The following is a 22,506-nucleotide window of genomic DNA, read 5'->3' as shown; positions in this document are numbered from 1 at the left end:
ATGGTTAATAGACACTTGTTAAATAAATGAGCAAATGAATTCTGCTACTTCCTTCCTCCTAAATTACAATCTCTGCGGAGTTGTCTTCATTTTAGGGCTTCCTGATATGACTGGGAAAGTGCCTAGAACATATTATAGGTGGATAATATACATGAATTGACTTGAACTGAGAAAAAAATTGGTGGGACTTGAATTAGAATCTCTTCTAATCCCTGAACATGAGGTGATTTGCTCATATACAAAAATAGAGATATATGCATTGAGTTTATTTAAAGTAGACATTCACAAGATGGATTTCATTACCAGGAAATGCCTAAATATATTGAGATTGAGTTAATAGAAAGAGAGGACTTTCTTGAATGGTTTTATGAGTTTAAAAACAATACTTCATGAATTTAACTCAAAGAGTTGTTGGTGGTGTTTTTTTTTAATTTTTATTTATTGATTTTAGAGAAAAAGAGGAAGAGGGGGAGAGAAAGAGAGGAGGGTATGAGAGAGAGAGAGATTTGTTGTTCCACGTATTTATGCATTCATTGGTTCCTTCTTGTATGTGCCCTGACCAGGGATCAAACCCTCAACCTCCGTATATAAGGACAATGCTCTAACCAACAGAGCTACCCGGCCAGGGCATTGGTGGTGCTGTTTCAAACTTTGTTTTTTCAAAAATCCTCCTTTGAGATTTTTCCGTATACAATCTAGTCTTGGACCATACTTGGCTCACACATTTGACTACTTTACAAGAAATGTGAAGGAAAAAAATGAAAGGTCATGCAACATGAAGTGCATTATTTTACTTACTGCCTTTTAAATTACTTAAAAACTCAACTAGTTATTTTATTCTTCTGTATTAGAAAAAAGAAACTATAAATAGTTCAGAAAAATACCCAAAATTATTAAAAAGAAATATATCATCTTATTATTATATGTAGCGCTGCCCTTAAAACTTTGATGGTGCTTTTCTAAAAAATAAAGTAACTTGTTTTGGGGATAAAAATATTTTCAGATTATTTAGAAAATAATGATGAACATGGGGTATATTTTTAATGCTTCTCAAAGTACCCTACTAGCATTGATCAAGACTTTCAAGTCCAAAAATTTAATAATGGACTTTACAAAATAAAATATACATCTGAGAAAGAACTCCAAAGCTGCTTTATAAATTCATGTCTGTTCTTCAGGTTTCCTCAGTAAGGAGAGCATTGGGGCTGACTCCCTTGCAGGGTGCTTTCAACCCTGCTTACTCATCTCCCTCCCTGCACACAGAGCCACATTGGAGAGTAGCACAACTATTTTAGAATGGGTCAATATATTCACATACACACTAAAATTAGAATGTGTTCTCAGAAACACAAACGTAAAACCCTGCAGACTCTGCTGAAGACAATCATGATTCGTTGCAGTCCTTTGTTCTTTGCACTATAGAAAGAATGTCAACTTTTGTGTCTTCAGTAACCAAGGTTTTCTGGGATTTAAAGAAATGATACATGCACAATAGCATTGTAGAATGGAAATACTATACACAAGTTAGTTACTCTTAACTCACTTTAAATTGTAACTCTTTGAGTTTGGGAACCTTACCATATTCTAATATATTTGTTTTCTTTCTCATTTAAATGAATGTTTTACACTTAATGGATGTTCCATAAATGTTTGTTGACTTAACTGCAGTAAGTGAATGAAGGGTAACAATTGTGCCTAATTCAAATGAGAAAGACCTAGGAAACACTTAAGTACTTCAACCATGGGGCCTTTACCCTTGGAGTTCTCTTTTCCCATATCTGACTTTCAGAAGACTTTATGTGTACCTATTTGAAATTTATTAATTTCTCTTAGACTAAAGTTAATATTTAAAGTGTCTTTTCTAATTTGGTAAAAAATTGAGTTCTGTGGATGGCAGAGATTAAGTTTTGTTCATCTTTGTATTCAGGACATACTGTCTGTTGGATTTATAATGCCTCAATTAACAAATCACTTTTCAAAGCAGATCTGCTATCGTACCTGATTGGCTGAACGATGTTGATCGGGACCCAAAATCCTTCCTTTGCATATGTGTTCAGTTCTTGTTGTCAAATGCTATTGCTCACTACTCCATGAATTCATGTCACTTAAGGCTCTTTGTTGTATACTAGCATACACATCACAGCAGAAGAGACCGAGGCTTAAAAGCCGTGTACATAGGTTAAAACTTTGGGCGTGATTTGAAAGCATGGTTCTTAAATAACTACAAAAAACTACTATCCATGATCTTAATTTCATATGTGGGTAATAGATGAATAATGGTTCTGCATTTGCATAAAATTAAATTTCTTTCTCAAATTTTGTCCCTCATGTAAAAAATGATCAATTTTGTGGTTCTTGTTTATGTTGTGAAACTCATAAGATAATGTGGTAAGTGATAAAAACAATTTTGAAAGACACATTTATTAGTCACTAAAAGACAGTATCTTATTGGCCTTGGATGGAGTTCAAGTTTTATGCAGTCGACTCATGTAAGTTGGGTGTTTTCATTTGTTTTCTGATAAGCATCTGACTAGAATGACCTCTTATTCCTGTAAATATATGAAGAACCAAATACATTGGAAAGGGTTTATGTTTTGTAAATCCACTATGTAGACAGCTAACAAAAGTTAAGCCTTTTATCTGTTCCACTTCTAGTTAGCATTAATATGTGGCGGGGATAATAAAAATAAAATGATAGTCAAATTATAGGTTTTCCTCTTCACCAGCAATCTTCATGATATGTCTGTTGTAATATTGTTATCTAAATATTATAGTTATTTTATTTTATATGGATTTCATTTATTCAAGAAATTTCTAATTGTGTGTATCCATTTAAGTATAGTGACTTATTACAGTTTTCAATTTATTCAATGTCTAGGCATTAGGTAGCTAATGGGACAGTCATTCTAATGGAAGATACTTGGCTACCAAGTGTACACAGCTTTGATAATTGACTCTTGTTCAAGGTTGTACAAATCCAGCCTAGAAGACCTCATTATCCATTAGGTAGCCACCTCAGCTAGAGATTCATTTTAACACTATGTTCATAAGAGTAGCATGTGTTATCACTTTAGATAGACCATTTTAGTTATCACTTGGAAAATATAATACTTATGATAAAAATTCTTGTTAAAAAATTTTGCTTGTTATGTAGTACGCTCATTTCAAATGATGGTTAATACAACCTGAAATCAGTGTTTAAATAAATTGAACATTGCCTTGAATGTTCTTTTACAGGAATTGACTTTAGAATATGATTCTGACTACCTTCTTTCATTATGTTTCATGTATTTTCTTCATCTCAACTTTCATCTCTACCACTGGTATGTTTAAGTATGTTTTTCCTTATACTTATTAATAAAAATAGCTTAAAACTTAAATTTTTAAATTATGTAAGAGATTTAAAATTAAATCTCACATAGTAAAAGAATGTTATTTCTAAACATAAATTTGACTATTGGTAAGGAATACTGGGAACACTTTAATATACAGTTCTAAAATTGTTTTATCATATCTAAAAAGATACTAATCAGTTTTTATTTGTCCTTATGGTACTAAGGGTTACAGAGAATTCTCCAAAAATTACTTCCAAATGTAATCACTTTGGGTCATTTAAATTTTCATTTATCCTTATGGAAATGTTGCAACCTAAAATACAAATACAGTTAGATAGCTTATTTAACAGATGATCCCCAACTTACCATGGTTCAATTTAACAATTTCTTGACTTTACAATGGCGTGGAAGTGATACACATTCAGTAGGAACTATGCTTAGAATTTTGAACTTTAATCATTCATAAGCTAGCGACAGGCAGTATGACACTCGCTCATGATGCTGGGCAGGGACAGCAGTCCGCAGCTCCCAGCCAGCCATGTGATCATAAAGGTAAACAACAGATACTCTACAGTGTATTCATTGCATTAGATGATTTTTGTCTAACACTAGGCTACTGTAAGTGTTCTGAGATTTTCAAGGTAGGCTTAGCTCTGGTGTTCAACAGGTTAGGTTCTGAGCACATATTAAATGTATTCTGAACTTGTGACGCTTTCAACTTATGATGGATTTATCAGAATGTAACCCAATGGTAAGTCAAGGAGCATCTATAATGTAGATATGTAAAGCATTTATGGATTGAGTTTGATTGTATTGGTTGCATTTTAAAGCTTCAAACAATAATATCCTAGTATGTTGTAGTTAGAATCCATTAGTTTTTTGAGATGCTGAAAAGACTTTATAATTTCAAGTACCTAGGATAAGTATTATAGTCTATTCACATGATTATGAGTGTATAAATGATTATGTTCATTTAAAACATAAGGGAGAGAAGTGTATTTTAGTAAATATTGAATTTTTACACCCTAAGGTAGCTGGCTGGTCAACCAGAATGTGAAATTATTAACATTGGTAGCATGTAGAAGCCAGAACTTAGTAGAAAAATGAGCCAAAGCTGAGTGAATTCACTAAATCTATATCCAATATTGTTAAGACAGGTTGATTTGGTTGATATCAAAATGTGTGAATGTTTACTAGAAGACAAAGCCAAGTCTTAGCATTATTCTAATAATGAAACAAAGCCAAGTTCATTAAAAAATATATTCTTTATTAAAAATTCATTGTATACTATAGTTTTAGTATTATATGTTATATATATGTGCACACATACATACCGACACACACATATGAATGTGTGTGTGTGTGTATGTCACAGGGGTCACCAAAGTCAGAGCAAGTACGTGAGGCCTGGAAGCTTTACTTGCTTCCATGGCAATCTGGTGGCCCCGAAGAGCAGTGGGCTTCTAAGATCTGCTCCGACTCTAAATTCTTCCGTTCTCTCATCTACTTTGTCAGTTACCATTTATAAGTTGTGTTCTTAAACCAAAGTAGCCATCACTTTTCATTAAAATATTGGATTCTTTTCAGCACAATGTAAAGGGCAGAGGCTAGAGTCACACTGTGTAGATTCCAGCCCCAGAGCCACCACTCACCTCTGGGAACAGAAGCCCTCTTTGCCTCATTTCCTCCTATGTAAAATGGACGTAATAATGCAACAGCAATGTTGTTGTGGGGATTAAATGAGTTAATATATGTAAAGAAAACAGCACATGACACAAAACAAAGATCAGTAATCATTACCTTTTTTAACTTTCACAAGCAAGAAAGTTTGATTTGAAATATTTTTTCCAGCTTTTTGGGGGAAGGCTTAAGGAAACAGATGTTATAATTTCCTACATTATCCTACAAATCCTAAAGTTATTCATGGCAACTTTACTATTCGATTTTATTTTTCTAATTTTTTAAAAAAATATTGTTGTGGGATTTTAATAGATTCAATTCATATTGACAAATTTAAAATAGAACTAGGGAAGAAGCATTTGAGAGCTTGCCCTCGGGCTATGTTGTCAGTTTGGCTCAAATAAGTTCTTATCAAAATTCAGAAAATAAAATAGAACTAGGAAATACATTTAACAATTTCTGGAGGTTTCTGAGTTCTAGAATGTTGATTAACAATAGATAATTTCCTAAAGTGATTTGCAGATTTATCTTTCTCTGAAACGTCAGAGAAAACTGAAACTTAATAGTAGTCAATCATTAATCCCACTGATAAAAAGTTAAAACATTTAGACACAAGTCAATAGATAAATCTGTTCAAAATTTTATTGCAGATTTTTAAAATTTAATCTTTATTGTATTTTGGGGGCATACCATTTAGTCCCCTTGTAACCCCTTCCCCTGGCAATCACCACACTGTTGTCCATGTCCCTGAGTCCTTTCTCCTTTTTGCTCAGATTTTTAAATCAAGCCTTAGAAAAAAAATTGCATTAGCCATATATCACATCCATTTTCAGTGTATTTTATCATGTCTCTGTGTCCTTTTTTAAAAGCTAACAGGTTTCACAATCCTTGTACAGTAAACCGTAGTGATTTTCCATAGAATTCAATAGAATAGCTAAAATATGTGTAGTTGGCCTTTGATATGTGAATCTTAAGATTTAGACAGTTGGAGCATGTCTATTTACAAACACATTGTTTTTCAAATTAACTGATTTAGAAACAACTAAGTTAAAAATACAGTTGACACTTGAACAACACACGTTTGAATTGCGCAGGTCCATTTATACATGGATTTTTTAAATAAATGACTGTTAATATATTTTCTCTTCCCTATGATTTTAATAACATTTTATTTTCTCTAGCTTGTCTTATTGTATGAATATAATATATAATACATGTAATATATAAGATATGTGTTAATCAACTGTTTATGTAATTAGTAAAGGCTTCTGATAAGCAGTAAGCTCTTAGGAAAGAAGCTTTTGAGAAGTCAAAAGTTACGTGTGCATTTTTGTCTATGTGAGAAGTGGAGGAGTGGTCGGTGCCCCTGACCCCCACTTTGTTCAAGGGTCCACTGCACTTTAAAGTGCTTGACTCTAACATATTCTTTTAAGAAATGTTTTACAACGTGGAAGAATTTTTGTATCTATCTGAGAAAACAACATGTTCCCACATGGCCACCTAGAACTCTAAGTCACCAGTTCACTAATATAGGGAGTCTCTTAACCATCTCTTTCACACAGAACAATGACATCTAGAAACAGAATTTTTATTCCTAAAGTATGTCAGTTTTTGACTAAAATCTGAATTTTATTTTTTTCACATTAGTGTACCTCATTTGCTAGTGGAGGTAGGGATGAATTTATGACATTTTTTTATGTGCTTACCCAAGTTGCAAACCACTAGATGATAGCATGGAGTGAGAAGTTACGCTGCTTCAGTTTTCAAAATATATCTCAGTTTATCTACCTTATAACTAAAATAATTACAACAAAAATAAATAATTATGTAAAACACTTAGCATATTTCCTATTATTATTGCTATGTGGAAAGATATAAATGAGTAAAACATGAATTTTTATCTTAACAAAGTGGTTTTCATCCACAGAAGGTTTCCCATGTTCTACCAAGTAAGAGATAGAACATAACTAGAAAATCGTATCCATTCAATCACATTCTGGAAGTAGGTTTGTTATTTCCTCCTAAACTGTTTTTAGCTACTATAGCTTTTGACTTTCAAATACAGATTGATATTAGGTTTTTAAATCACACAGAGTCTCTCCATTATCTCTTTCTGCTACTTGTCTTTGGGGAATTTCTTAAAATAGCAAATTATTCTATATCATCTTTGGAAAAGTTTGAATAACAAGATTATAAATCTCAGCTAATATATTACATATGAACTTTAGTTACTCACCAATTACTAGTTATAATTGATAGAAATTTGCAGAATGGAATTTATTTGCACTCAGTGCATTGCCAACTTTTACTCAGGTACTTTATAAATATATTTGAATCTGATTTTGTAATTTAGATAATAGTTTTTTGTATTCCACTTCCAGTTTGAGAAACTCCTTTATAATGCATTTGTGACCCAAGTCATTACCAAAAAAATGTGTAACTATAAATGAGATAAAATAGAAATACTGGTTTTATGTGAAAGGTATAGATTGGTGTCTGATCTAAGCTCCTAATTATACATCTAATCAGCCTGTCCAAATTCTACCTAGAGGTCCTGGAGTTATTCTCTCTTTTTTTTTAATGCCATTGTTTTCTGGATGAGTTACTAAGTAAAAAAAAGGAAAAGTGGTAATAGAGGAAGTTAGCATGGAGAATTGTCACTGTACTCAGCTCTTTCTATCTTTTTCTATATATAGTTTTAAAATATTGTTCAGCTCAGCTGATATATAAGCAGTGGAGTGCTTCTTCATGTTTTCTTTCTTTCCCAATCATTTCAGTAATGTTTTGATGAAATAATGTATATAAGGGAAACAAAGAATTCAATGCCAAGTTCTAATATCAAGTTGAGAATTGAAATTGCTAATTCCCCTGATACTTTGAATATATTGCTAATCTCAAAACCAAGACTAAATTGGTATTCTAGAACTATAGTGGTACATTTTTAATAGAGTTGTCTTTTATGAATGAGTCTTATACTAGAATATCATTTATTCTTTAAGGGTGTGATTTATTCTATTTAAATATAAGCCCCGTAAAGGAGATGTGTTAATCTGTTTTTACTCTAAGTGCATAAATATGTCTGCTACACTCTAGTCAGTAGATGTATATTCAGAAGCCAATATGCCTAAACTCTCACATTTCTTCTGTAAATGATGAATAATATTGATACATGAAAATTATAAATCTGCAATAGAGCTTAACTATTGATTGCTAAATCATTCTGTTACTAACTCTGTGTTCCAATGACATTTTCTAGATTAAAAAAATAGTATTCCAACATTTAAAAAATATTTTGTGCTTTTGCAGCAATACAAGCAAATGTGCACTTGAAAGAAAATTCACAATGCAGCCACAACTAATTTCCTTTAAGATTCAAAGTGCCAATTTCAAAAATGCTTCAATTTTCAGAAAAGAATATTTAAAACCTCTTTCCTGCCAGACTTAACATTCCACATGTTTGGTACAATTAAAATAGAAGAGTGGTGGAATGGAACTCTTCCATCTATATTTTGGAAAAACATATTCACTCACCTCAATTTGTCAGTGTGCATTAAGGGGTAGGTCATTATGCAGTAGAAAAAGAAGAAGAAGGCAGCTCTTACTCATGTGACTGACATATACTGAGCATGGCCATTAATACAATTTGGCAGTGACCTTGGCAGCATTACAGGTAATCTCCTTGCAGGGATAAACTATTTGAATGATATTTCTACCATGTTAAGTTCTCTTTGGAACTTTACCACTTAATTTTCTTTTTTCCTAACAAAAATATTCTAAAATCTTCCCTTAATGATTTTCTTTTTTCCCTTTGCTCTCTCAAATGACAGTTCACTCCAACGCATTGTTGCTATCATTTTTCTGTCATCACAGGAGACTGCTATATATTTGGTAACACTTTCATAAAGGGTTGAAGTCGATTTTTTTTTATTGCAGGCATAAATCTGTGGTCAAATTTCATTCTACTGCTCAGAACAGAAGTTCTAAAAAGCAGAAAGCATATAGAGAGAAGATGTAGGCTGAAAATATAAAGTTGAAGAAAATTGTTTTATGTTTTATAAACCTTCAGTTCCATAATTATTATTACCATTTAGGATTTATTTAGGTTATGTAAGAGAAAACATGATTTTTATCATAACTTCTTAGATTTTGCAGTAAAAGATTCAAATGCATCATTGCTCATTTCCTATATCAGCTGAGTTTGTCACACGAAAAGGGAACTGAGGTGCATAGAAAATTCAGGTAAACAAATAGAAAAGATCATGATAAATAGTAAAGTTATAATCTTTTAAAAACATTCTACTGCCATTGCAATCTCTTATTTAGCAATATTTAGTAATATATGTACTGAAATGCCTTTAAGAAAGACATTTCATATAATGGAGTTTTGCCTTAGTAAAAAAAACCCTATGCAGGTCATAATTTCTTAGAGTTGCTTTTGCATCATATTGCAATACAGGAAATGAACAACGACTATAGAGGAAGAGCATTTTTCCCATAATATGGATCCATTTTAAAAAACTATTTCTTCCTGAACAGTTTTGGGGATTTTTGCAATTCGAGCCAGCTGTTAACAACAGCATTTATAGGAGCCATTGACACTGGGGCTATGACAGTTCCGGTCTGTGTTCATCATTTGTAATGTGCATTTTAGTTTAAACTTTTACAAGCAGTCCAAATTAGTTAATTTCTGGAATTCAAGCAAATTAACTGTTCATTGGTCATTAACATTTTTGCAAATCACATGTATGAATGTATAAGCAGAGTATTAGCTGCTTTCAATTAATGGGTCATTACAAGTGCATAAGGTGAATTATTTTTATGTATAGAACCCTTAAGAATCATTTGAGAAGAAGGACATAGAAATTTATTAGGTAAGACATGTTCAGTAAATTAGAGCATACTGCATTTCTCATCAACTCACCTGTAAATTTAATCTTTGGCAACATCTATTTTTAATTCATTGTCAAGCCAATCTATATAATAAGAATTCCGTATTATGTTTACAATACTAAGGCATATAGCAAATGGAAAAATTAGAGGCATCTTATTCCTAGCTGTAAATTACAGGTAAATGGTTGATGGAGTCTATAACATGATTTAAAATCTTAACCATTGGGAAAGAGTTGTTCTTGAAATACCTGTAAGTAGAAGCACATTGAGATAAAATTTAAATCAGAGAAGAAAGTTACTTAGTATTTTGGTGTATAATATTAAAACTATAAATAGCGCCATTTTAAGCCAATTTTTAAAGGATGAAGTGGAGAAATCAAACAAACAACATGAAACACCCTTTCTAGTAAAAAATCAAACTTCTAGATTTATTTTTACATAAAAGCTCAGATCACGGATGTATTAAATTTGATATATCTCACTGTCAGTTGATTTAGCACTTTGACATAAATTTTAAAACTAGATGATGAAGATGAAAATATTTCCTTAGACTATTGTAAGGCCTCCTAACACATGTGGCTGTACAGCAGAGGGGTGAGAGTTTGAAATATGGAGGCAAGTTCCCTTATCTCAAAACCCAGTTTTAGGTTCGATTCCCAGTCAGGGCACATGCCTGGGTTGCAGGCCATGACCCCCAGCAACTGTACATTGATGTTTCTCTCTCTCTCTCTTTCTCCCTCCCTTCCCTCTCTAAAAATAAATTTAAAAATATTAAAAAAAAACAGTTTGGGTACTTATTTGCAATGTAAAGTTGGGCAAGTTCCATAGTTTTCTGTGCCTGGGTTTTTTTTTTCTGAACAGAAATATAATATGAAGTGTGATCATGATAGCACAAATTTATGGTATCCAGGTATAAGATCCAATTGAAATAATAGAAATAATATTTCTGGTACATGTTCATTTAATGTTACCGCTATCACAAGAATTTTTGAATGAAGACTGGAAAGTGACTATCGGTGACATTTTTAAAGGAAAATGAAGGATGATGCAGGGAACTGCAGTTAGTAACTCTCTTATGTGCATCCCTAAATACACACAAGGAAAATCACAATGATTTGTTATATGTTAATACATTGGTTATACATCCTCAAACACCCTGGGTATGAGTGTGAACCAACACAGCATCATAAAAACTGGTCTTATGAGAATACTTAAACCTTTAATTAGAGTGTGAGGAAGAAGGAATAATCTCAACTTTTCGAGGCTTCAGGTTTTGTTTTGTAAGATATCCTCATCCATAAATTGGGAAAATATTCTCTAAACCACACAGATTTGAATGGTTGCTAAAGGGATAGTGAAATGAATAATTTATTCATTAAATTTTAAAATGCCACTCAGTCTTGTGTAAAGAGCATGTGCAAAGTCTGGCCCTTGAAAGACAGGATCAGAACTTAGCATGACCTTGACCTTGGTAAACTGGAGAAGGGGTCAGAAATCATGAAGCTGAGGAGAAACGAAAGCTTTAAATACAAAGCATAGAAGAGTTGGCTAGAAACAAATCTGACAAGGGAAAAAATGCAAAATTGAAAAAAAATGAGAAGATAAACATTTAAAAGTTTTATGCAATGGGTGGATAATTAAAAGTATATATTTGATAGGAACAGACAAAAAGAGCCTCTTTTGAATATTATGTATTTTGGGGGACTCCACAGCAGATATGACTTGAAATGAAGAGCTTCAAAGATGCGGAAAATAGAAAGTAAAGCAAGTAAAGAATAACAAGAGTAGGTATGATTCAGTACACAATCTTCAAGTATATGAAGTGAGGCCATGATCACCAAATGTTCTCTGTACAAAGAGCAAGAACACTGGACATAAAGTATTCTGTGAGGGATTAGCTATAAGTAAGAATTTCCTGAGTGAGGTTACTGAGGAAGGTTATGTTGCTCCTTTTCCGGGAGGCCTTAAAAATAGGAGAGGTGGAATCTTTGTGAAATAATTTGAGCATGGTATTATCTGAAGGAGGGAAAAATGACATGACCTTGCATGGCCCTGCCAGTATTACTACCAGGCACTTCTGCCCTTCCCTTGGTGAATGGAAATACAGATACATATTTCCAAAAAAGTTTTACTTTTTTCTCTTGTTGCAAAATTTAGATAAATTTTTAAGTGGATCTCATAAAGTTCCAGGTTGAGGCAAGTGAAATTTCCAAGTTCATTCTGAAATTCTCCATAATCAGTTTAGGGAGACATTTATTAAATATTCATCTTAACAACTTATTTTCAAAAGATCTTAACAGTGACTATGCTACAGTCATTGTTTTCCAGTTCATAGAATATAAAAGGTGGACATTTTAAGATAACTTTGAATTTTAGAATCTCAGGAATGTGGCTCAATAATGACTAGGTGTGTTAACTAGATATTAGTTGATGGTAATGTTCATTTTTCTATCATCTAAAAGAAATGTCACCCCCTACACTTCTCAGAACACTTTAATCGCTGGATCCATCGCCAAGCATGAGTGACACTGATATAAAAGTGATTCCAAAGGTTTCTTTGCTGTGAAAGGCAGTATTTGTCAACAAGTCATTTTTTACTGAATTAGAAATTTTAGAGACTTCCTGTTCGCCAAAAACTCTTTTAGAGTGCGTGGGCTACAGGAGCAGCCATTTTGAGCTTTCACTTTGCACAGCCAACGGCCCAGCCTCTCAGACTGAGTTCAGGCTTGGGTGTCGTGTTCAGTGTCGATCACGGAATTTTTGACTGGCTCTGACCCACTGTGTACTCATCAGCTGGTGTAATACCATATATAAATACATAAATGAGAGTATACATATACTCTGTATACAGATACCTATATCTGTACCACTGTGTTCTGCCTATGAACATAGGAGAAAAGTCTGATATATGCTTAAAATATGCAAACTATTACTTCCTCACACTCTAGGTTCTGTTAGAGTGAGGCTGTACCATACTTTGTGAAAAAAACTGGTGTGGACGTCTATCATACACCAAAGTATGTGATTTTTCTTCAATAATTATATTGCCAATTATGTCAACTATTTTTATATAATTAGTATATTTTATTAGGTGTGTGTCTTATAAAGTTGATAGCCATAAAATTACTTCTAAAACAATATATTTAAAGAGCTCAAATTGCACAGTTATACCCAGAGGTCTCAAACACAGAGAATTCTGAAGAAGTAAGTAAATGTATAAAATTCTGAAGTGGAAACTCCACTGCATATAGAGAAATATTGTAGTAGACCATAATTTGAGGAGATGAAGGAGGAGGAAGAGCGAGAACCTAAAGAGGAGGAGGAACAAGAGGAGGAACAGAAAGGGGTGGGGGAGATAATGACCGGGGCAATACCACGGTTGCTCTTGCTGAGGTCTGGGTTAGAAACCGACTGAGGTGCTTTGAAGAAGAGCCAGATAACTGCCTCAAGCCTGGAGACAGGATATCTGTAATTATCTGTGTAATTCTCAACTTTACCAAAAATGAAATTGACTCCTCTGACCCATCCTCAGGAAGACACCTGTTTTGATGGTTTTTCCCAGAAGTCATAATGAATATGTGCTGACTCATAAACACTCACCTGGTTTTTCTTACGAGCAACCATGTTCATTTGTAGAAATCTGGAGGACATGCCGCCTTTGCCAATCAGCCAGTAAATGCCGATATTCTAATGCGTGATATCTAACTCAAGTTTTGCTGTATTCCTTTGCTAGCACAATGAAGTAAACTCCTTTTTACCATCAAGAATAAGAATGTGAGATGAATTAAAGAAGACTAACTTTAAAAGTCCTTCTTAGACTCCACTAAGTCCCTCTGAACATCACATTCTCTGAATACAATTTTAACTTTGAAGTCCTCTTTTCAATATTACCTTGCAGGATGGAGAAGTAGCAGAGTATATTGTTCAAGTTCGAGTCTGGGACTGGACTTATAATAGAGATTTAAAGTGTAACTCTAATATGAGCTGTGTGACCCTGGACAAATAACTTCTCTGTCCTCATTCTTTTCTGAAAAATGGAGATGATGATAGTGCCTTCCTCATAGGCTTTTAAGATTAGAGTTAATACATGTAAAGCTTTTAGTGCCACGGTATTTTATAATTTGTAGCCATTATTCATTAAAATTCTAAATATGATTAGTGGTCCAAAGTTTATAATGTAACCTTGGTCTTAATTGCTTGAATTGTTTGAAGATGAAATAAACCAATTCTTCAATGCAAAAAAATATGGGAAAAATTTATATTTTTCTAGCCTTTTTAACATCTTTGTCAGCTTATTGTTTTTCTAGGACTATATCCTTTGGAGAAGCATTTTAACCTCATTTTGCCTTACACCTTTATTGAATTTATATCACTTAGCAACTTGAAAGGGCCCTTTAGAAGTTGAACCCCACTCCCATTATGTCTGAGGAAAATGAGACTCAGAGGAGTTGACTGGCTCAGAGACATGCAGCCTGTGGGTGGCAGAATCCAAACAAGAGCCTGATTCCAAACAGAGCTTTCTTTTCGCTACACTCTACCACTGCTTGGTGCCTTGGGCTTTGGAAACAAATTGTACAAAAATGCTAAATATTTTATTACTATTTTTACTTCAAAACAGCAGCAATTTTCTGCACCTGATATCATGTTTGTGTTTTCTTGTAAAGCTAAACGAATACTTTTTTGTTGCTTGATCAATTATTCAACAGTACTATTATATTTTGCTTGAGCCAGGCACTGAACTGAAGTGTTGATTAGGGGCATTTTGACAGTGCCATGTATTCAGCAGTCAGCAGTCAGAGGGAAGAAGCTTTTTCTTTTTTTAAAGCTACTGTTTTTTTTTAAGGATATCCCAGATAAATTTGAATATAATCCAGATTCTGGCATCCAGCATATGGAAGATTATGAAAAGTTCTGCAGCAAAGAAACCCAAAGTTTTCCTAATTGTTTTGATTCTCTGCTCTTTGCTGGGGGGGGGGGGGGGGGGGGCGGGGGTTGAGAGGGGAGGGAAATAGTTTGTTAGCATCCTTAAGAACTAGTGATCTGTGGAATCCACTTTGGTATTTCTCAAGAGAATCATGAGCTACTTCCACTGACGGGTGCTTTCTTTTGGATACTAGGTTTTAGAAAATCAGGATTAAAAACTGTCTGTTTCAGTAATTTCTGTTCCATAGTAGCATGGTCTTCTTTACAGGGAAAGTGTTGTATTACTCTTTGTGTAGTATTATATTGTCTACCAAGGATGCCTTGGGCTATCCTTGAAAATAGCCTGGGACAGAATGTGTAGACAGACTCAGATAAGGAGCCTTCCTCCAGCCTTCAGCCTTGTGCCGCCCTGCCTGGATCCAGTGGAGGAAACATTCTGTTCATCTGAAAACACCTCCAGTCCTAGCTCTGTGACAGTTTCACTTTCCATATCCCTTCAGTTCTAAACATGTGGAAAAACAGATAAAGAGACGTGATGAAATGAAAAAACGGAGTTGGAAATAATACAAATAAAAGAAACTTGTATTTCCATGCCTGCTTTGTATGCAGTTATGACTAGGTTTTAGAAGAGAAAAGAAGAGCCTCCGAAGGTCATTTTATAAGCTAGGGAGGGGTGAGTATGCAGTGTGAAATATTGGTTAGCATTGAGAGTAAAACCAAACACTATGTGGATATTTTATTAGAATAAATATCTGTCCCATGATTCATTTCAGAATGGAGAGAGGACAGGTTTAATTAAAAAAAAAAAACTTTTCTAATTTATGATTCTTTTTCAGGGCCTTTCATCAATTGCAAATGAAAGTAGATTAGTGTTAATATAGGTTTTGTAAATTATATAGCTTACTCTATTTTAAACCTGACAAATTATGTTCACCAGATAGTAAATAAAAAGAAAATGATGGAATAAAGGGTCAAATTTATACCCCTCCCCCCCCCAAAAAAAAACGACAGGAGAGGGAAAATTGAAAATGCATACCTATTATTTCTTAACTAATGTTATTTTGCATAGGAAACTTTGACCCCTTCCCTTACTTAAAATACTATGGTTTTTCACTGGACATTTCCATTTTACAACTTGTCAAATTAAAGTGTGTATTGTCCTGTACTCTAATTTTCTATATAAATATTCATAATTCTTAAATTTTATATTCTTTTAAAAATAGTTTAATTTAAAAAATACTTGATGATTCAATTGTCTATTCATTCTAAGTTGGAAATTAATCTCTTTGGCTTGAGGCTAGATAGCTTACTCTCATTAGATGGGTATGTCCAAAGATGTGTGACTGTTTCCCATACAGTGAGAGACACTGGGGTTTTCAAACATTGCAGAGATCTTAATCAAACTGTGCTGATTGCTCGGGAGCTGGTTCCTGCGATAGAGAAAATACATCAACCTAACCCAGTGACTCAATTACATTAGTAATATTAGAAAACTATTTATTTGTAAGAGCTAAAAAGTACAAAGTACATTTAAAAATATTATTCTGTATTTCACATTTGCAGAAAATTTGTATTGTATTTGTCAGATTATCTATGGTTTTATTTACATTCAGCATTGCAAAATGAACTTCTTTCAACTAGTGGGAATTGCTTTAATAAAATAATCCACATTTTCAGGGCAGACACACCTTTGGATTCAATTAATATCAATTTATAAACCTTTACATTATTATATTCTCATTATATTATACCCTCTGAGCTTTAAAGTATTTGTAATTTTTATAAAATTATATAATACGAAAGTAAAGAAAACAGGTTTACACAGTGAATTTTCACAAACGAATGTGGCTTGGGTTTTTTTATTTGAGCTTTACAACCTCATCGCAGACTATATGTGTTGCTATTCCCATTCTATAGAAGAGGAAACCAAGGTTTAGGAAATTATGAATTAGCCAAACTTGTACCACCAGTGACTGAGTGCTGGAGTAGTCACCCTCCCAGTACTGCCTGGTTCCATCTGTGGTTCAGATCTTGACTTGCATATCGTCTTCTCAAATAACCTTCCCTGCCAGCACGGTCCATCTCTGTGCTTATCCGTTCAGTTACCCCCAAACCTGTTCTACTGTGGTGTTTGCTTTATGGCACTCCTCTAAAGTCCTCATATTAATGTGCTTGTTTATTGCCTCTTTAAAATGTGTTTCGTGAAGACCTTTGTTTTGTTCACAGTGGTGTCCCTGGCACTTACTATCACATTTGACACTTTTATGTCTCTGTGACTAATGACTAAACTTTTTCATTGTTAGCTGTAATATTCAAAATCATGATTTTGGCTCATGGTGTTCAGTGAAGTCAGTTTAGCCAGGATTTGCTTGCCTATGTGGTCTAAGGTGAAGTTTAGTTTAAAACCTGCGATGCAAATAGACCAAGTATCCACGGTTACCTGTAGTTCATCAGTTTCAAAGCTGTGGCAGGCAGCCTGTGGGACCTGCACAGCACACATGCACCTTAGTCTCATTTCTGACATTCAACTCTCACCCTTCCTGACCACCAACCCTGACAAAAGTTCTGAAGCATTAAAGCCCTCTGGTACACAGCCCTAGCATGTTTTACAGTGACCGGGGCAGGCATGTAGAGTCCTCTTGTTCTGGAGTTATGCACAGATAAAGGGAGGATATAGTTTTGAGAGGAATGCTATAACTACAAAGTGCATCCTGAAGGCCATTTAGCTCACAATGAAGGTCTGTGTTTTAAAATAGCACTATAACAAAGTAACTACAGAGTTTTGGCAAGGGCTTCAACTATTTATAGAACTAAGTAAGGCATAGTAAATAGTGCCACAAGTACCCAGTTCTCCTTTGCCATAACCCCAAACTTATAAGAAGCACTGTAATTATATTTTTCTACTTAAAAAAAATCATAGTAGCCATTATCAGTTTAACCATACGGAAGCTCAGACTAAGATTTCTTTTTCAAATGCCTAGTTTTGATTTCCAACAGCTGCACTGGGTCTTTAATCATATATTATCTTTAAGAAGCCTTTTTCTAACATATGTTAATTGGCTGTTTTCTGTGACAAATTATGAGCTCTTACTTTGATGAGGTTCAATTGCAATCATGTTGGAGTCGAGTGTGTAGAGTTTCCACCCCTGCTGGTTCCTCAAACCACTACAAACATCCGCACGTCACTGCAGTGCTGAGTAATGGCAGGATTTGGGCTGGCTGATTTCACTACAGATTTTTTTTCCACAGGATATTTTCAGCTTCTTTGTACTAAATCTGTTGCAGGGTTTGCCCTTTTTAGCAGAAGCATGCTCTAAAATTAACATCAAATCTTATTGGAGATTACTATAATACAGTGAGAAATATTTCATAATACAACACCCCAGCATCTGTTTTACCTTACTAAAATTTCTGTGCATTTATTCTACATTTCTTAAAAGTCAGTCAGTTGTGAGGTTGGTATATATTTTCTAAATCATCAGCCTTTTATAATAAGTATTTTTAATTTCCCTCTGTTGAGAACAGTTATTTATTGAGATGATTGAGTATGTATTTCTCTCCCGTGAAGAAAATGCAGGTACTGTTTTTTCTAGGTGTTGCCAAACATCAGCATGTTAAAGATCCCATTGTATTTTTTCTTTACGATTACATCTGTTGGTTAAGTGATAAGAAGAATTACATGTTCCATCGAGGTTAATGTCCCATAAGATGCATAGCATCTATTCAAGTTCTCTATCCTAATGTCAGTTTTTAATGTATGGTTAGAATGAACAGATATGTTCTAATCCATCTGCTCTAAGAACTATGACAGATAGCCAGCATCAGATACCAACAGATGATCAGTGATAGTTAAAATTAGAATAGATATGAGAAAATACAGTGTATTTGTTGCGATTCACAGGAAAGTAGTCAGGGTCATTGACGAAGGCCTGCAGAAACTGTGTCAAACAGAAGTCATATTGGGATCGATGTAGCTGTGCTTCTGCCTTGGCGTCTAAGGTAAAGGACTCTGTAAACGGCAAGACTCCACAGCTAAAGCTGGGGGTCATATTTCCATACAGGTATTAGAGTTTAAAATAAGATGAGCCGGATGTGAACAGGAGAGCCACTCCTCCTCGTGAGGCTGTTTTTAATCAGCCATTTCCCTGGAGTGGCACACAATCAATGAGCTCTAAATCCTGAGGCTACCTGTGCTCAGAGGAAGGCCTGGGAACATCATTACAGGACTTACAATTGAGCATATGTGAAAAAATTAGAGCAGAAATTCAAGGTAAGAAAGGTTAACTTCAAAAGTCTTACTTTCGTACTGCTCTTTTAGAGGGTCAGAAATAGATCATGTCAAATGTTTAAAAAACAGAATACTAAACTCAACTAAATGCTGATACTATATAACAGATCATGGTAAATATATCAAATTAAAGTCTTTATTGATTTATGTTAGTCAGACCTGCTTAAACTTGTGTATTATTTTGAGAAGATACATGTGGGTCAATTTCAGCATGAGTAAATAAATAGGAAGCTGTGTTTTTTTTTCTTTTTTTCGTTAATAGCACTACAGCTAGGGAGAATGGCTTCAGGAGGCCTGCATGATACTTCAGTGGGACTGCAGAGTCACTCGATGCACTGTGTCTTGTGTTCATGTACACAAGGAAATTTAGTTCCACTTGATAAGACACATACTTAATTGGCTTTAAGAAAATAAACCAAGGTAAAGAATGATGTGTAAATGAAACCGAGAACTTGGCACTTCACTGTATGGAAGCCCATGAGCCATGTGGCTTAATTGGGGCCAGTTGGGATCATTTCATGATTGCTGTCAGAAGATCAGATTTAATTCTCCTTATAAGAAGACCACAGTGGGATAGAGTTAAACAAATTGCCATCAGAGGTTTCAGATGAACAAAGCCTTAATTAGGTTGATTAGGATGCTATAAAAGAGACGAAGAGAAATAGAAAAATTGATGAATCACTGGGTTTCTGGTTAAGCCACATAGAATAGTAATATCAAATATCTTCCTTTTGAGAGATATTACTATGGCATTTTGTATATTGTCTATATTAGCACAGAAGATCTTTATGTAAACTTTCTAAATTTCTAAAGTCTCACTGGAGACTAACATAAATGGCATTCAATGTGAATAGCAGATGATTCACCGAGCATTCTCTCCATCATGTATCACAAAGATGTTGGCAGGACTGCAGTACTTCTTCCCATGTTCAGATTATCTTGAAGTGTTAAGTGAATTGGAAAAGCAAATAAAAGACAAATTATTTTAAGTACATAATTTTAATCACTTAACATAATTTTTGAATGCAGAATTAAAACGAAGCCTTTACTGAGAATGTCCTTTTAGCCATATCACAAACTTAATAATGTGATTATTTACTGGTAATAATACTCAGGACTACTCAGGTGTCTTAAAATGGACTCTTACTGTTTCATCGATACAGCGTGAAAAACTAAAATGTTTTTTTCTATTTGCTGCAGTTTTGCAGGAAAATGTTCTCTCTGTGCACACACATGCACAAATATATTAGTGAGACTGAAAGTGGTGTCCAGTACATACAGACTTGTGAGAAAAAAGTTTAGAGTATTTCCATTTTGATAATGAAATATGATATATTAAATAAAGATTAACAAAATAATGAACATAAGATTTTTTTCTGACAGGATCAAGAGATGACTGGGAATTCAGGTTTTTGTCGTAATAAGAGGAAAATGTATAATAGCAACATCGCCCACTTAAAACCCAGCTTGCTTTGAAGGCTGACAATTTCGTTTCACTGATATTGGTGTAGTACAGTGCTTAACTTGTTTTGTTCAATAACTGCAACAAAAAATCCAGCTGCATGTGCTTATTGAGGAGCTCCAGCTGGGGAACAGAATACATTCTAAGATGCTAAATACTAGCTCTTGCTTAGTGATGAGGACAGTGTAGAATTTACCTGTATGGTAAGCCCCAGCACATCACTAAGTGGCCCTTGAAAGAAAACGTCGTAACTGCCCTATCATGAGAAATTAGGAAATCAAAGACATGATAAAACCCTGAATTAATTACTTAATATGATGTGGGAAGACTAAAAACTGCAGTGTGGTTAAATAGCACAAGGCCCTTGACATATTTAGACCATTTGGAGTTTATTTTGGAATGAGGATTGGAGAATGCTGTTTAAGCTGCAGTGTGAAAAAAATACGCAAGACAAAATATACCATGGAAAGTCATGACCAACTGGGAAGCTATGCCTCCTTCCTGTTTATTAAATTGTTTACAATGCAATGCAGTAGTTTCAAGATATTTGCCTCCTGGATTCTAGAACTGTGTAAATAAAATCATTTATGCCGGTGTTAATGGAAGGTTAGGCCCACTTATTAAATTAATTGCAGGGGTTTTCAAAACGAGTTCGTTTTTAGCCTTATTATATTTCTGACATACATTTCATCTCCTTTTGTCCTTGGGGAAAGATATTAAAGTAGGACTAGAAGCATTAATGTAGAGTTTTCAGCAGCCGTGGTCATTGGGAAAATTGATGTATTTCCCTAGTTATTTCTACTTTTGCAGCCTGAAGCTCTTCCATGACTGATACTTAAGAGAAACTTCTTAATTTTTGTAACCTTCTAAATTTTTTCTTCATAGAGTATTCATTGTTAAAGGATAAATGAAGCATTACCTGTTAGAAGCTTTTCATCGTTAGCTCTGCAGAGAGAAGTCTTCATGCTGTATGCACGGACTCTGGTTCACTTGATAGCCACTGTGTGATGAGGCCGAATTTACATCTCACACGGAAGCAGTCTTACAACTAGTAGGCTAGGTTCCCAGTACCACCATGTACACAGCACTTCATCTATAGCACCAGAGTTAATGGCCATAACCATGCTGCAAATGAAGAGGTGTGTTCCCAACTTTTTGTAGGGCAAGGAAACAGGATTCCAAGAAAGTGAATCTTCACCATGTAGTCACTCAGCTTCTAAGTACCGAGCCAGAGTTCTCAAACCCTGAGCTTCCTGACTTCAAAATCCATTCCACTTCCACTTCTTATTTCATATATGAGACGCTATATAAATATACAAAGGATTAATTATCAGGTTATCAGTTATCAGTCTGCTTTTGTATAAAAAATATGAAAATGTTCTTAAGTAGCAGTCATTAAAAATACTGACTGCAGAAAATATTCATTTGAAATAAAAATCTTTAATTCATTAATTAACTAACAGTATGCTGCTAATAGGACCATCCTACTGCATGCATATCTGGCCCACAGATTTTGAGGAAGACAGGCAAACATGCAGTTCCAAATGCGAGGAGAGCTCCAGAGGAGGAGCAATGGTGCTGTGAATCCTTTCATGGGAATTTGATGTGATTGCGAGGGTGGGCAGTGCTTCCGGAGGAGGTGAAACAGAAAGGAAGGGAAGGAGTTGTGGAGGCACAGAGGGGAAGGAGGAGTATCCTGGGCAGAGGGAATTGCACATGCAAAGGCCCTGTGGTAGGAAGGAGTGTGGCAGGTGGCAGGAAAGACTGTCAACATTATTTGTTACTTGTATGTGTGATATTATGTTACTGAAACTCGAGGATGACTCAAAATTCATCAAGTTCTATCTACACTGATTCCAATGACAAAGAAAGTAACTTGATGGAATGATGGTATTTATCCAGCAAGAAAGAATGGCTGCTCTTTTATC

At 34.4% G+C, this 22,506-nt stretch overlaps 1 protein-coding gene across 15 annotated transcripts in view; it reads left to right on the top strand.

Annotated features, from left to right (window-relative positions):
• Positions 1-22,506, top strand: part of MEF2C (myocyte enhancer factor 2C) — a 163,206-nt gene that overhangs the window by 44,749 nt on the left and 95,951 nt on the right. For 2 of the 15 annotated variants that reach the window (XM_028529124.2, XM_036020512.1), the window contains exon 2: positions 3,238-3,323. The exons of the other annotated variants lie outside the window; for them this stretch is intronic. The gene's annotated coding sequence lies outside the window, so the exon portion shown is untranslated. The remainder of the gene's footprint in view (positions 1-3,237; positions 3,324-22,506) is intronic. 15 annotated transcript variants of the gene reach the window in all.

This window comes from Phyllostomus discolor, chromosome 3 (genome assembly GCF_004126475.2).
Source record: "Phyllostomus discolor isolate MPI-MPIP mPhyDis1 chromosome 3, mPhyDis1.pri.v3, whole genome shotgun sequence".
NCBI lineage: Eukaryota > Metazoa > Chordata > Mammalia > Chiroptera > Phyllostomidae > Phyllostomus > Phyllostomus discolor.
This window is presented reverse-complemented; position numbering and strand designations above follow the sequence as displayed.